Source organism: Piliocolobus tephrosceles, chromosome 12 (genome assembly GCF_002776525.5).
Source record: "Piliocolobus tephrosceles isolate RC106 chromosome 12, ASM277652v3, whole genome shotgun sequence".
NCBI classification, from domain to species: Eukaryota; Metazoa; Chordata; class Mammalia; order Primates; family Cercopithecidae; genus Piliocolobus; species Piliocolobus tephrosceles.
This window is the reverse complement of record NC_045445.1, coordinates 87057981-87074914: the sequence shown is the minus strand read 5'-3', so window position 1 is coordinate 87074914 and position 16934 is coordinate 87057981. Positions and strand designations below refer to the sequence as shown.

Genomic DNA, 16934 nt, shown 5'->3' with positions numbered 1-16934 from the left:
CTTTGAATCACTTTCTACAATGGCTCCACATCTCTGGTGGTAAGGGAGAATTCATTTTCACTAATATTCTCCATGCTTTTTCATAAGGAATTTATTTATTATTTACTTCTTTTAAGGGAAAGTTAAGCCCAGCCTCCAGTGCAGCAGCCCATTAGTAGTATGCTCTATTAGGTCAAATTTTTCATTGACTTCCAATTGGTACAGGCCCTTGACCTACAATAGAGTGATATTATGCCTCCTAGCAAAGCTCAACTGCTCCAGAAATTACTCCTCTTCACAGGCCCCAGAGTGACTGTAATTTCATCAGCAGTCTAACTAGGTTTGGCACTGCCCTTTGTCTACTAAGCTTTGAAACTATAAGCACTTTCAAAAACACAAATGCATCCAAAAAATTCATACTGCACTGTAAGTAGCATCTAAGCTTAGTTTACTTTTTGATTGAAGGGATAGGAAAGGCCTTGGTCAGGGGAGGGAGGAGTTTGTACAGAGATGGGGAGTGGGAATATAAAGAAACATACTTGCCAAGAGGTGACTGCATACAGATGATTTGGAGCTTGCATGGGCTAAGAAGACATTCCAGCATTTCAGGACCCATTATTACATGGAATTCTATCAATCACCTCTGCCTCTAGGGCCCAGTCCCCTTTGACTGGTTGTTCCTTGTTTTTTGAGTACTGCACTCATTCCATCTCACTGGAACTTTTAGCCATTTTTTTCCGACGGGGATTCTCACTCAGGAAACCCTGAACTTTGGAGAACCTTCCTTTGATAGTTTTCAACCAGCACCCCATCGCCACTACCACCACCACCCGCCCCCCCAACACACACACCCCTCCCCTTTCCTACTAAAAAGCCTACAGAACTGGTGTCAATTTTTGCCTGACCAGGTGATTGTGTATGTTTTGAGCTGCCTCTTGCATTTTGTTAGGACCTCCTGGATCTGAAGATAAAGAAATGTCCTGGGGAGTATGCACAACATTACTTCAAGACTGGGAAAGACTTCCAGTCTTGCAGTAGGCTCAGTAGCCCTCTTGATTAGTAAAAGAATTGGACGAGAAGTCAGAAACCTGGAGGTAAGCCTGGCTCTGTGTCTACTTCATTCTGAGGCCTTGAACAAGTCAAATCTCTCTGAACCTCAGCTTCCCTAATTGTAACATGAACATAATTAGACTTAATGCTTGTATCTTCTCAGATTTATAAAAATCAAACTATACTATACATACACTAACAACTATATAATGATAGTTGCTATTTAAAATGTTTTACTCTTCCAGTCACTGGATTAAGCACCTTGCATGGGTTATTTCCCTTACAACCCCTCAGGTGGGTATTATTGTATGTACTCTTGTATCTCTCTCTACCACACTGAACTCCCTTACACTACTTTTCCTTTTCATTGTAGAGCTCACCACTACTTGACATATTGTATATTTACTGTCTTACTTGTTTGTTTTCCATCTCCAGAATGTAAGACTGGAGTGTAAGGCTTCTGAAGGCAGGAATTTTTGTATGTCCTGTTCATTGTTATATTTCCAGTGCCTAAAACGGTGCCTAACATATAAGACACTCAATAAATATTTGTTGAATGAATGAATTCAATATAACTCCGTTTTGCAAATGTGTCTAAAACCCAGAATAGTGAAATCACTTACTTGTATAGAGGGTGCCTAGACAAGATTCAAACTCCTATTTATGTGCCTCCAGAAATGATACTATTAAGTAACACACTATTCTGCTTCATTGATACCTTTAATGACCACTTCTACAACAGTTCCAGATTTTCTATGGATGTTGTGAGGGAGAGAAAAGAAATGTTAGATATGGTCCCTGCATCAGTGATATTTTAGTGTAAAGGAAAAACAAACACATATGAACACACTAATACAAGGTGAATTCTTAACTTAGCTGTAAAACTTGCGGTTTGGGCAGTATTTAGTGAAGGCAATAGTAGCGTGGGAAGGCTTCCCAGGTAAAGTGATGTTAAAAGTACCATTTGTAGAACTCCTGCTCTGTGCTGTGCACATTATTCCTAGGCCTTACCTCACAAGGAAGGCATTATGAATAATCTTTCCTTATTGAGAGAACTTAGATCTGGGGGTACCGTGGAACCTGCCCATGGTCACACAACTGATAAATGACAGAAGTGCCACTTACCATCCAAGTTGATGTTTCAAAAAATTGTACCTTTGATCCTCCAGGCACCAGGGCATGAGCCAGAAAAGATGAAGTGGTTGAAGAGGAGAGAGATGGGTAGTTACTTTAATTCAGGGAGTCCACCTTTTTCTTATTTTCAAACTCAGTGCTTCATGAGATGATAGTGTGCATGTGGTAAGAGTTCACAGGTTGTGGGTGAGCAGCAGAGAAAATGACTCACACCCTTTGAGGTCCAGTATTCAGAGGTCACTGTGGCTGTATGTCTATTTCTACCCCCATAGGCCACCTTTCTAGACAAGGGTTGAAAGGTCAGATTGGAGAAATTTATCAATGTGTAAACATTATCTGAGACCCTCCTGTGTGTATGTGTACCTTGGGCTTACCGAGCTGGAGGGAAGCAGTGGTACAAAGAGGAAATCCACACAGGCCCTGCTCAAGGACACACACACACCGACACCCACACACACACCTATAAATACCACAAATAAACATAAATGCACAGATACATATGGTCACACTTTTGTGTATAGCTATACATATGTATATAATATGGCCTTAAGCACAAACATGAGCACATTGATGCACAATACGCAAAATATACACACAGAGACATGTAAGCACATGGGACACAGACACACAAAATATGCAGGCAAACACACAAATACACACAGACCTGCACATAGACATGGGAAAACAAGCAATGAAACACAGATTCATACACTGAATCTGGACATAGGCAGATAAAACATGCATATAAGCATATGAACACTTAAATAAAAACACAGATGTGACATACATATACAGAGAAATACACATATAAATATCAACCTAAAGATACATAAAAAGATAAACATGAGGGTTTAGAAGAAAACTAATAATAACAGACCTTACATATTAAGGGACAAAGGAATGGAAGAAACTCTTTTGTGCAATGGGAGTTCAGAGGTGGTAGCAATCCCTATGGACTTCAGTGGTTTAGGAAAGCTCTCTAGAGGAGCTGGAGTGTGGGCTGGGATGTGAGATTTGGTTAGCATTGGATAGACAAAGAGGATGGGGAAAAATTCCAGGTAAGTGGTAGGGAAAGAGTCAAAGTCCACAGGCAATCAAAGGCAAGAATGAATCTGATGAACAGGGAGAGTCAGTTGGACTCTAGCTTGGTGTATATTTAGAAAGGCGGGAGAAGAAAAAGCTAAAAAAATAAGACCAAGATGCCTAGACTTGATCTTAAATACTTATATGGGAGCTGTAGAAGGTTCTATAGTAAAATAGGGGCCTGCTGTGGTTGAAAGCAGTTTCTTGGGACCAAATCTGTTTGCAGAATATCAATGGCATAGGATGGGGAAATTGGAAGCAGAAAAATGAGAGACTAATTAGACTATTGGTTGTATAATTCAATGGAAAGAGAATGGGAATGGGCAATAGGAGACCTGGGTTCATTCACCTCTCTAGGTCTCAGTGTTCCCATCTATACTCTAAAGGTGTCATACTCACCAGTGGATTCTCAACTTATGTTCTTGGGATCCCTAGGAGTTCTGTAGCAGGGAAGAGGAAGGGAACAGAGAGAAATTGAGGTGACTGAATTTCAACCAATGGTGTACTTAAATGGCCAACTTAATTCTTTAATAACTTAAATGGCCAACTTAAATTCTAAGAGCTGATTTTGTGAATTTATTCCTAACTCTGTTTTTAGTGACATTGTGTAGGTAGTTTGAAAGAAGCCATGATGAAGATATTTACAAGACCCTAGATGTAAGACCAGGCACATAATAGGTATTGAATAAATGCATATTATGCACTTTTGATGTTTCTGACACTGTTCTAGGTCCTGGGGGATATAGTAGTAAAGAAACAGACATGAAACTTAAATTTTAGTAGAAAGAAAAAAGTTTAAGAAACAACCAAACAGGCCAGGCGCGGCGGCCCAAGCCTGTAATCCCAGCACTTTGGGAGGCCGAGACGGGCGGATCACGAGGTCAGGAGATCGAGACCATCCTGGCTAACACGGTGAAACCTCGTCTCTACTAAAAATACAAAAACAAAAAAAAAAAACAAAAAACTAGCTGGGTGAGGTGGCGGGCGCCTATAGTCCCAGCTACTCGGGAGGCTGAGGCAGGAGAATGGTGTAAATCCGGGAGGCGGAGATTGCAGTGAGCTGAGATCTGGCCACTGCACTCCAGCCCGGGCAACAGAGCGAGACTCCGCCTCAAAAAAAAAAAAAAAAAAAAAAAAAGAAACAACCAAACAAATATGAAAAGGAAAATCAATAGTTACATAATTATATATTATGTGGCTCAGACATGATGTACCAATAACATAAACACTGAATCTTGCTCTCACCACCAACATTGTCTATAAATAGTTTATTTATTAATAATAAATTGGGGAATATGAAGACAGGAAATACTCATATGTGTATGTGCAGTATTTGGGTGAATAGAGGTGAGGGAGTGAATTAGAGTTAGATTCTTAAGAATGACAATAGCAATATGAGCATGTTTTTCAGAGTTATGAAGTCAACCCTTGGCCAAAAAAAAAAAAAATTAGCTAACGAAGTTGAAAATGATTGTCTTAGGGAAAGGGAAATATTTTAACAAGCTTCACAGAAAGATCTGATTTTCTTGACTATGTCTATCTAACTAACAAATATGTATATTGTATGTAATATGTCAAATGGTGATGAGTACCATGAAGTAAAATAAAGCAGGGCTATGGGATAGAGAGTGTGAGAGTGTGATAGGCAGAGTACTGAACCCCCAAAGATGTCTGCATACTAATCCCCAGAACCTGTGAATAAATTAGGTTACATGGCAAAGGAGAATTAAATTTGCAGATGGAGTTAAGGTTGCAAATCAACCAACCTTAACGTAGGGAGATTATTTTGGATTATCCAGGTGGGTCCGCTGTAATCACAAGAGTCCTTAAAAGTGGAAAAGGGAGGAAGAGGAGTCAGTTAGGTAGGGGGAAATGTGACTATGGGAGAAAGGCACAAATAGGTGCAACACTGCAAACTTTGAAAATGGAGGAAGGGAAACATGTGCCAAGGAAAAGGGGTGACCTCTAGAAGCTTGAGAAAGCAAAGAAATGGATTCTCCCCTAGACCCTACAGAAAGGAATGCAGTCCTCTGACATCTTCATTGTAGCTCAATACGATTCATGGCAGACTTCTGACCTCCAGGACTGTATGATGATTAATTTATGTTACTTTAAGCCAGTAAAGTTGTTCTAATTTGTTATGACAGTGATGTAACACTAATACAGAGAGTAATGAGATAGCATGTATTCTCAGAGGAAGTAATATTTGAACAGATCTGAATGAAATATGAGAGTAGGCTTAGAAGATATCTGGGGAAAGATAACTCCAGGCATGGAGGACTGCAAGTGCAAAGACCTTAAGACAAGAACATGCCTAGAATGTTCAAAGAGGTGTGTTTGGAGCAGAGGGAGTAAAGGAGAAAATCGGGAGAAGATAAGATGGGAATAGAAAAGGGTGAGGGAGAGTGTATTATGCAGGGTCTTGTAGGGCATTTAAATGATTTTAACTTTTATTCTGAGATAAGGAGCAATTGGAGGGATCTGAACAGGAGGATGACATAATCTTAACTGTGTTTTAAAAGGATTGTCCTTGCTTCTCTATTGTAGACCATAGATGAGGAAGGATAGAAGCAGGGAAATCAGTCTGGATTTGCAACAAATAGTAAATGCAGGACAGTGACAGTGAAATCAGAGTATAAGGGGGTGGATGCCAGAGACTGTGGAAAGAAGAGTGGCTAGGTTTTGATTATGTGGCAGAGTGAATCATGGCTAAGTGGAAAGCATGGATACTACTCATGCTGTAGATATGGTTGGCCTGGGCAACAATAAGGCCATAAACAGAGCTCAGAAAGTGTTCAAGGGGAGGGGTTATTTTTAGCAGAAGACAGTTTGGGACTAGCCATGTGGAAACAGAGGTGATGGAATTCCTGCAGTGAGATGTCCTCATAGAGTGAAGAAGGTAGGACTGGAGTTCAGGGGAGATCATGCCTAGAGGGAGAACTTTGACAATCATTTAAAGACATGTGATGGTGAAGCCATGGGAGAATGTCGTATCCCTCAGTATAGGAAAGTGCAGAAAGAAGCAGGTACCTAAGGATGGAGAGCTGAGAGTTCTATGCGGCACCCAGCTCTCTCCTTCATCACCAATTCTAGATCCATACTTAAAATAACAGAAAGTCAGAGCCTAGAGGACCCTTTGACCACAATGAGTCCTCCTCCTTCACCTCAACTTCACAAGGGGAAAAAAAATGAAGCTTAGTGATGGAATGGAATGTGTTTAATGATACACAGTGAAGATCAGTGGCAGAGGTAGGACTAGAACCCAGACTACATTTATTTACATCACACTGCCACTCGTGCTGCTACATCCTCTACTATGCAGGTTCTAAGAAATTACCCTCAAAAATGCATTTGGGAGAGGTCATTTTCAGACTGGACAGAGTGGAGCTGCTTTGTCTTTACTGAGCCCTAGTTGCTCTCTCTGAAGTGTAAAGCTAGTAGTATTAGTCAACTAAAACAACCACTAGTATGCTTGAAAATCAAATTGGGATCCATTGGTTATATGCATATATACAGAATGGAAAACAAACAAAAAATAAAGTATATGCTACCACCTTTATTTTTGATTGAACAATAAGAAACAGTGTTTTCTGAGCTCTGGTTTTTAAGGTGACAGAAAAAGAGGAAGTGAGACAGTTGTGGCTGTAAGTGGGTGGATGTGATACATAAACTGAAAAAATGTTGTCATTTTCCTACTTCCACCCACTCTACCCACTGACTTGGAGAGTTGAACAAGGAACAACCTAGGAAGACCCCTGGTAGGCTAGGCCTGCAAACCTTTTTCCTGGTTCCTCTTAAATGGACTTTCAATTTAAATACAGTTAATTTCATCAAAAGACTTGAGTACTTACTGTGTGTGTCAGGCTTGTATCTGGGCCCTTACAAAAAATTTTCTCCTTTATTCCTTCATAGTAGCTCCATGAGAAAGGTACTAATTTATTCACATTTTACAAAGATTATAAGGCTCAAGGCCTGGGCTCCAAATTTAATTTGAAATGGAGCTAGGAATTGAACTATACAGTTTGTAGATACAGTCCATGTTCTGGCTACCACTCTCCAATACTGACTCTTGTAATATGAGTGTTAACTCTGTAGCTCTAGGCCAGGCCAAGAGCCTCATATGTGTCAGGTTTTGTCTGTTAGGTATAATCAAATTGAATGTAGAAAGCACTATCCTAGGAGATTAAACCACTATAAAACTACAAGGAAACAAAGACCCAAATTCCCCTCAGAGTCAGGAAAGGCTTTGAAGGGGGAGGTGGTGGCATTTGCAGTATATTTTGAAGATTGGGTAGGTCTTTTTTCTTTCTCTTTCTTTTCTTTTTTTTCTTTTCTTTTCTTTCCTTTTTTTTTTTTTTTTTTTTTTTTGAGACTGAGTCTCGCTCTGTCTCCCAGGCTGGAGTGCAGTGGCGCGATCTGGGCTCACTGCAAGCTCCGCCTCCCGGGTTTACGCCATTCTCCTGCCTCAGCCTCCCGAGTAGCTGGGACTACAGATGCCCGCCATCTCGCCCGGCTAGTTTTTTGTATTTTTTAGTAGAGACGGGGTTTCACCGTGTAGGCCAGGATGGTCTAGATCTCCTGACCTCATGATCCACCCATCTCGGCCTCCCAAAGTGCTGGGATTACAGGCTTGAACCACTGTGCCCGGCCTCTCTCTCTCTCTCTTTCTTTCCTTCTTTCTTTCTTTCTTTTTTTTTTTTTTTTGACAGAGCCTCCCTGTTTTTCCCAGGCTGGAGTGTGCAGTGTCATGACCACTGCTCACTCCAGCCTCAAACTCCTAGGCTCAGCAATCCTTCCGCCTCAGCTTCCTGAGTACCTGGGACTATTGGTGCACACCACCTGGGTAGGTCTTTTATAGGAAGAATTAAGAGTAAATAAGGAGGTTGTTTAAAATTGAAGTTCGGGCTGAAGCAGGACAACTTGTGTACAGTTGAATAACTTACGTTTTAGTATCTCTAGCCTTGACTAGTTTGCTAGACTGCAGACTCCAGATGTGAGGCAGCTGTTTTGCTTCAGGACAGGATTTGGCCTATGCTATACCCAAATGCATGTAATACAAACAATGTAATAACATTTCTGCTGTATTAACCTTATATTTGCTTTCCCTAAGCACATACTATCTGGAGGATTTCAAGGCGTCCATGCCCATATTAGTAGGTGGAAACAAATAAGCCAGCATTAAAAGTTCTCCAAAAAATAGGCAAATTAATCTAGAGTCATAAAGCAGGTTAATTGCTGCTTGGGGTTAGGAGAAATTGCTGCTTAAGGCCAGTGAAAAAGTGGGGAAGTGACTGCTAATGGGTATAAGATTTCTTTCTGGAGTTGTGAAAATATTCTAAAATTGATTATGGCAAAGGTTGCACTGTTTCGTGAATATACTAAAAACCACTGACTTGTACACTTTAAATGGGTAAAGTTTATGCTCTGTAAATTACATCTCAATGAAGCTGTTGAAAAATTCATTACAGTTTTGGAAGAAGTTTTAATGGCTTGGGAAAAAGCTTACAATATAATGTTAAGTAATAAAGCAGAATATGAAATTGTACATAAGCCATAATCCAAACTAGGTTAAAAGTATGACAAGCTTGCAGATAATGTTTAATTTTTTTCTTTTTTTTGTATTTTCTAATTTTTCTAATAATCATATATTCCCTTTAATAATTTATTTTTATAATTTTCTTCAAATATGCATCAAATACATATTTTAATTGGTAGACCTAAAATAATTTTTCTTTTGTACTTTTTACTTTGTTCCATTTTCTGATTTTCTATAATTAAAATGTACAGTTTTAATAATCAGACAAAACTAATGCATTTGAAAATACCATAAAATATCCATCATACATCATAGCATCTACAAATAAATAAGAATAATTTAAGTCAATTAATGAAAGAATGAACACTCAGGAGACAATCTGCACAAGAAGTAATATGTTTGGCTAGTAAATACATAGAAATATGCCAAACCTCACTTATAACCGCTAAAGTATAAAAGCAATTGATGCTGCCCATTTTTGTTGAAGGTGTAGGGAAAAAGGCACTTTCATACAGGGATAGTTGGAGTGTAGACTTGTGCCACCACTCCAGAAAGTAATTTGACAATACTTATTAAGATAAAAAAAAATTACTGAGCAATTAAAGTTTTAGGATGTTATTCAACAGAAACATTTACACAAGTGTACGATGAAATACAAGATGTTTATTGCATCATTGATGGTAACACGGAAAAGTTAGAAGCAACTTAAATGCCTATCAATAAGAGATTGCTTAAATAAATTTTAGTTCATCAATATACTGAAGAATACTATGAAGCTATTAAAAAGAATGGGGGTAGTTTTATATGTACACATACAGAAAGATGCCTACAACATATTCTAGATGAAGAAAGTAAAATTTAAACAAGAATGTATGAGTCCATTTTTGTTGAAAAATATAGGTTAATATATACATAGAAAAATTCTGTGAAGGGTAGACAACAAATTGTTATCTGTGGGGTAGGTTTATGGGGGACTTTCAGTTTCAACAAAGGAGGAAAACTGAGTTTTAATCCTAGATGTTCTGCTTACTAAGGCATGAGGCCTTATATAAGTTAGTTTCCATTTTCTCCTATGTAATGGGGCTAAAAATTGTATGTATTTCATAAAGTTACCTTGAAGATAACTAATGTAACTAATAAATATCAGTTATTTAAAATGTAAGCAATAAATATCAATTACTTTGCTTTATGCTACTATAATTTTTAACAATTTTTACACATTTTTCTAAAATCAGAAGAGAAGGTGAGAAGAAGATTGACAATCCACGTTCAAATAATGGTTTGGTGACTTTGTCAGAGTATCAAGTAAGATGAACAGAAACTGCATATAACTTCCCCATGAGAAGCAGAATATCTGGTAACCTACAAAGGAGCTCCCCAGATAGGGAAAGCCTTAGATCTCTATTCTTAAAATTTATTGGAAACTGAAGCATTTTTACATGCATTATCCCAAATCTGTCAGTTATTATTACTCTATAGATAAAGCAGAGGCTCTGAAGTTAAGTAACTTCCCCAAAGTCACACATGGTGGAACCTTGGATCTTCCCAGGTTCTGTGTGACTCCAAATTCATGCTCTTTCATATTGCACAACACTGTCCAGATTAATTCAAGTGGAGAGTGAACTTTTTCTGGTGCATCCCTTAGCCTCTTGCACAGCCATTGCCTTTCACATACCCAGAATGTTTCTTTGCTTTAGGGACTGGAAAGTGGAAGTGGAACCCTCTATGTTCTGTTCTGGGATATTTCCGGGGTGAGCCAAGAGTAGCTGTGTGTCCTGCTAGGTCATGGACTTTCACTGACCACAGAGGTTGAGAACCCTTGAGCAAACTAAATTCTTGTATCTCACTGGTTTGGGAGCAAAGCAGAAGTGGCAAAAGCTGACAAAGCCCAGCTGGAGCAGGGATGTTGAAATGGACACAAATATACATGCCCTGTGGACACAATCAATATAAATGTTCTAAATTTACTCCTGCTCCTGTGCTTATACTTTCTGTTACCTTGTAGCTAATCTTGGAGCTACTTTTCTGTTCTCTTTTGCCCCATATTTCAGGTGCCTAGCTGTGCAATCTCCTCTTCATCTTCATAGTCAAATTTCTCATTGAGGGTCTGTGTAGCTCACATCTGGACTACTACAAATGTCTTGTCATGGATCTACCTATCTCAAATTTATGTTTAAATGTGTCCCAAGCAGTCTATTTTTTTTTTATCTTTTCTCAGTTCTCAAAATGCTTCACCAGCTCCTCCTCATGATCTGGTTTCATTATCTTAGGATTTAAACCTGGACGTATGCAGTTATCAGGCAGATAAAAGTAGGAAACGTAAATATAATTTACTTCTAAATTTTACTATCTGCTATAGTATAAACTTTGTGTAGAGATTTTGTGTATTTCATTTACTGGTATGTCACAAGTGCCTAGAAATTAGCTTGAAACCTTGGGAGCTCAATAAATATTTATTCAATGGGTGAATGTATAAACATTCTGAGATCTTGTAGTTAATTTTCTTCCTTTGCAGTACTCAAATAGGAATAAAATCTGCCATGTAAAGTTTAGAGGTCATATATTCCAAGGAATAAGACTCTACAAGTTTTTTTGAAAGCACTGTCCAATTTATAAAACTGCTCACTGCTAGGGAATGTATTCTTTAGTTCATGTTATTCATTTAGTTCCTGCATGCCTACTCTGTGCCTGACCCTGAGCTGGCACTGGAAATACAAAAATGAGTACAAAACAATACTGCTTTCAGGAAACCCAAAATCCAGAGGGAAACACAGATGCATGACAACTAACTAGAATTTTAGGCCACACATAGTAAGTGCCCTGTAATATATACTAAATAGTCCAGGGGTAGAAAGGAGAGAGATCACCTTCAATTCTGGAATCAGAAAAGAAATCCCGCCAGGCGCAGTGGCTCACACCTGTAATCCTAGAAATTTCGGAGGCTGAGGCAGGCTGATTGCCTGAGCTCAGGAGTTTGAGACCAGCCTGGGCAACATGATGAAACCTCATCTCTACTAAAATACAAAAAAAAAAAAAAAATTAGCTGGGCATGGCGGCATGTGCCTGTAGTCCTAGTTACTCGGGAGGCTGAACCCGGGAGGCAGAGGTTGCAGTGAGCCGAGATCGTGCCACTGCACTCCAGCCTGGGCAACAGAGCGAGACTCTGTCTCAAAAAAACAAAAACAGAAACAAAGTAACTCCCAGTGTAGGTAATCTATCCATGGCAACTAAGCCCATTAAAGTCTTAGTAGGTGCCAAATGAGGTGTTGTTTGGCATAGCTTCCAATATTACAAACTGCAAAGATATCCCTTTCCCCGAGTACTCCCTCCCCAGGTCTTTTCTTCTCTGTAGTATATAATCACAGTTCCGTTAGCCTTCTTTTACAGGTTATGGTCTCATGACCCAGAACACTTTTTGAGAGTACTTACTGGGTTTTCTTCCTAAGTACTAACTATTTTAGTAAGCTATGATAGTCAACCCCATGACTGGGGAGTTGGGAAATTCGAGCACTCACTGAGGGTGTGCTGACTTAGATGGAAAAATGTCCTGAATAACCTAATAGTGAAATCAGCCCTTCACTCCCATGGAGCAACTAGGGTGGTGTAGCAATGTAACTGTGGGACAGAGAAGACATGTGGAAATAAACAAGACAGACTTAACAGGAGTCGCCAGAGTGCCCAGAGTCGCAGAGGTCACCACCACTTGCACATCTTTGATTGACTTGGTCACTGTCACCTAGATGAAGAGTGGTGACATTAAATTTAATATGATTCTTTGTAAGGCTGTTCCTGGCTGGCACTACTGAGGTTGTGCCAGCAGATCTAAACAGGCAGGCAGATCTAAAGGCTGAGATACCTGGGGCAAACTGTCTTAATGGAACTGTATGGATGCTGAGCCATGTGAGGAGGTGCAAAGTGTCATAAACAGTAGAGGCTACCTTTTCAATATACATGAATCACTTAACTCAAATGCAGCTGCTGCTCATCTCCATTTTGGAAGCTATTGCAAGGAAAAATTCAGTTAATAATATTTTCATCTGGCTGTCTTCCTTTGCTATAATCTCTTGAAGTGAGAATTATATCACTGATACGTAAATATATATATATATATATATATATATATATATATATATGGCATTTTCAAGAGCATTTCATTTTTCCAAAGCCCTGATAAACATTTTATATCTTCCTGGTACTTGGAAGAAATGTGTACTACTCATGCTATGTTGGGCACATGTCCATGCTGTTGCTGGTTGATGAAGCTTTAAGAGTTGGTTTGGTTCCTACTACTTCAGGGTAGGTTCTCAAATTTATGGATCCAAGCAGTCACCATTATCAATTCTGATAGTGTCAAATTAATCAAAGGTGTAAAACAGTGTCGCTCAGTCTTGGCTGCACTATTTTATTTTATTTTATTTTATTTTATTTTATTTTATTTTATTTATTTTATTTTATTTATTTTATTTTATTTTTTACCAATAGGAGATGCAGTTCATTTATAAAAGCAGCCATGGGGGCAGAGGGAATACATAGCATTTACAGAGTTAGCTACCTGTACAGAATGAATTACATGTGCAAAAATAAAAATCTCAAGATGATAGGACAGCGTGAGCTCCACCCCACTCCTTCAATCACCCGAGCACGTGGTAATGCCAGGCGAGTGGTGCCAGAGTATGTGGGGGGTGGGGGTGGGAGTGATGCATGGAAGGAAAAGCCACTGGCCATGGAAATTAGTACAGAATAACCACCCCTGCCCCCACACACACACTCAGACACACGATAGGATACAGACAAAAGGCAGATGACACCTAGCTGGGATGGGAAGGATAGGAATTGAAGTCTACACAGCCTGCTGTAAGAGGGAGGGGAGTGGGAAGCTCCTAGTCACTGTTGAACTACATGGTACAGGTAAACTCTCTTTTCATAAGGAAAAGGGTTTTTCCCTCAGGGTGCTGCAAAGTCCATCTCTTATCCAGTCTGGGCAGGGTCTCTGCCCTGAGGGTGGGCCAAGAAACAACAGGGAAGTTTATGTGGACAAACCGGTTCCCAAACTACTTCCCACTTCTCCCTCCTCTAACCAGAAGGGGGAAAAAAAGAAGAGAAAAGGGTGTATTAGGGCCTGAGTTGCAGCTGTCTTTCAGAAGGGACAGCGGCCCACAGCCTTCCTCCCTTCACCTTCCGCCTACTCCCTAGAATGCATCTGGAAGGAGACTGGAGGCCTGGTGAGATTCTCCTCTATCTCTGGCCTCCCCTGGGAGGTAGAAGGCTATGGGGCCAAGAACAGAGGAGCCAAGGCCCCAGGATTTATTCTAACTCCTGCTACAATCTGGTTTTCGAAAAATAATCACAATTTGTGGGTCAAAAACTAATTTGTAACCAGGCATCAGACAGAGTCAGAATCACCCTAGGGGGACAGTGGGGTTCCAAACAGGGTGCTGTAGCCCCATCTCTGTTGTTCCCTTAACCCCCTAGAGTCTCTAACCAAATCAGTCCAACCAATCCTGGGTACTAACTACCCAAATGTAGGATGGCTCCTCTTGGCAAGAGGGCAGGGGACATGTCCAGCAAGTGCCAGAGAACTTGGCTTAGGATCACCTCCACCCATGTCAGTCAGCTCTGCTCTCAGACCAGGTTGTGGTCCTCCAGCTTGGCTCCTGGGAGTAGTGGTGCCCGCATGGAGGGTGGATGGTACATCTCTTTAGGATGCAGACAAGGCAAGTGGGAACACTGGCATTTGACAGTCCCACAGAAGCGTAATTGATACCCCTTCCCCTCCACTGACAACGCAGAACACAGAAGACACCCTTTCTTCCCACAGAACTCCTAGCAAAGGGGGAAGAGGCACAAGATAAGATTTTCCTCAGAGTCCCAAACCACAAGTACAGAATAAATAACTTAAAAGCACTAAGGAAGGGAAATGGGGGGCTTTCGAGGCAGGAGCTCTGAGATAGGAAGAGAAGCCAGTCAAGGTGAAGGGGGGTGGCAAGCAGCAGTTGGGAACGTGGGCTGCCATGGTAGGACAGTGGGGCAGGGTGGGTAGGAAGAACACAGGGCCACCCCAGGAGATTGAGGCTGGGCCCCTTCCTGGGGCAGGGAATGAGGTAAGAAAACATTTCAAATAAAGCAACACAATTCCCTTGCACCTTGGGGCCCCACTCCTCACCAGCCCTGAGTCAGGGGGGAGAGTCATGGGGAGTAATTCTGACACAGCTCCCTCTTCATACCCTCCCTTTCCCATTCCTTGAAGCTGTTTTGGCTGGAGGTCCTTTCTTGGCATCCAACAACAAAAGGACAGCTCCTGCTGCCAAGGAAGCCATTGGGGACTAAGGAGAAAGGGCTGTCCCTGTTGAAGGGCAGGGAAGGTGGCAGCAATTCTGGATGCCCACCTCAGCAGAGAGTACTCTGTGCCTGCCTACCCCTGGGACTGGGGACATTTGATAGGATTCTCCTCACAGACAGGACATGCCCATCCTTGCCCCTCAGTTCTAAGTACTAGACCCATTTACATTGCTGAGGGCAACAAGGGCAGGCCCCCTTCAGGCTCAGCTTCCAACCCACAGCCTTCTGGACCACTACATTGCTCCTCAGCAAGGCTTAGTCCAATTCCTACGGTCGGGGACAGGCAGTGCCCTGACACAGTGCCCAGTCAGGCCCCTGGCCTAGCTGGACATTCAGTAACTCACAGAATAAATAGAAAAACAGCCTCCCCACCAAACTTATGTCCAAGGCATAATATGTCCAGGTCTGAGTCATGCACGTTGAGGAGTTGTGCTCCATTGTAGAGGACCTTGACATCCCTCAGGGGCACATAATCAGATCCTCTGCCTGCCTGGCACACTGAGATTCCCAAGCCCCAACCCCCAGCAGCCATTCATTTGCCAGGCTATGGCACCTGGGTGGGGATCAGGAGAGAGGGTTCTGCTCAGCCAAAGGCTATCTTTTGCACCGAAGTCAGTTGATGTCATCATAGATGTTGGCCATCAGGGGTATCGGTAACTTTGGCTTCTTGTTGGAGCCCAGGTTGGAGGAAGTCCCTACCAGGCTCAGATGGGATTCCTTTTTCTTAGTTTTGTGTGTCTCAGAGCTGTTGGTACCTAGACCCCATCCCTGATTTTCACTCGTCTTGGGGGAGCCTGAATCAGAGGGTGAGAGATCAGAGAAGCAGTCCCACTGAAGCTGGCTGATCAGGGCCTGGCTGTCAGTCATGTCAAAGCTGTCATTATCCTGGGAACTCTCCACCTCTGGATGGACAGCTGAGGCCCCGAAGAAATATATCTGCAAGGTTCACCTCTGCTCATCTGTGTGCTGTGGGCAGTGCAGGGAATTTGTGCACATCTTCTTGGTATCTTCAGAAATCACCCTACATTGCATGCTTAGCAGGATATGAAACTCCTCTGGTCCCAGGTTTCATAGCTGATCCCAGTTGAGTTGTTATACTTAAAAAAAAAAATCAAATCACTAAGTTCCCCATTTTTGCATTTTAAAGACTCAGATCTTCGAGGGGAATCGGGGTTCTTGCCTGATTTTCTCTTCTCGACTTTATTCTCTGAGCCATAGGACCAGTCGTTGTCATTGATGTCATCATTATCCTCTTGGTCACTCTCAGACTTGCCCATATTGTTGCTATTGGCAATTCGGTGGTTGGCGATTTGGCTGCTATTCCCACCCATTCCCAGGCACTTATCCAGATGGGGAGCAAAACGGGAGGCAGGAATGCTACAGTTGCAACTGGAGCAAACACACTCCTTGCTCTCCCAATGGTTGAAAACCAAAATCGTTCACGCTATCAGGGTCCATGTCATCCAGGAAGAAGTAGCCACACTTGGCAGCCTGATGTACCTCAAAGCAGAATCCCGAACAAGAATTCTAGACCAGGTCCGCTTATATTTCCCTAGCTATGGCCTCTAGCTTGCTGTTATTCAGGCCAGACAAAGGCATTTCCTCCATTTTCATTTGCAAACTCTTGTGGAGAGGAGGCTCTGACTATTCATAGCACAGCAAGTGGGCGGGGGTTGGGGGGTGGAGAAGGAGGAATGGGGGAGTGGGGAGAAAGAGAGGGGTGGTCAGGCAGTCTCCCAGGGACGCATTCTCTGGGGACGGCTTCTCCAGAACCCCATGTCCGTTGGTCCATTCTCACCTCTTCCTGTGGCCC

General features: G+C 41.6%; 1 pseudogene; it reads right to left on the bottom strand.

Moving 5' to 3' along the window:
• Positions 1-15733: 15733 nt before the first annotated feature.
• LOC111531222 lies at positions 15734-16735 on the bottom strand (annotated as a pseudogene).
• Between the last annotated feature and the right edge of the window lie 199 nt (positions 16736-16934).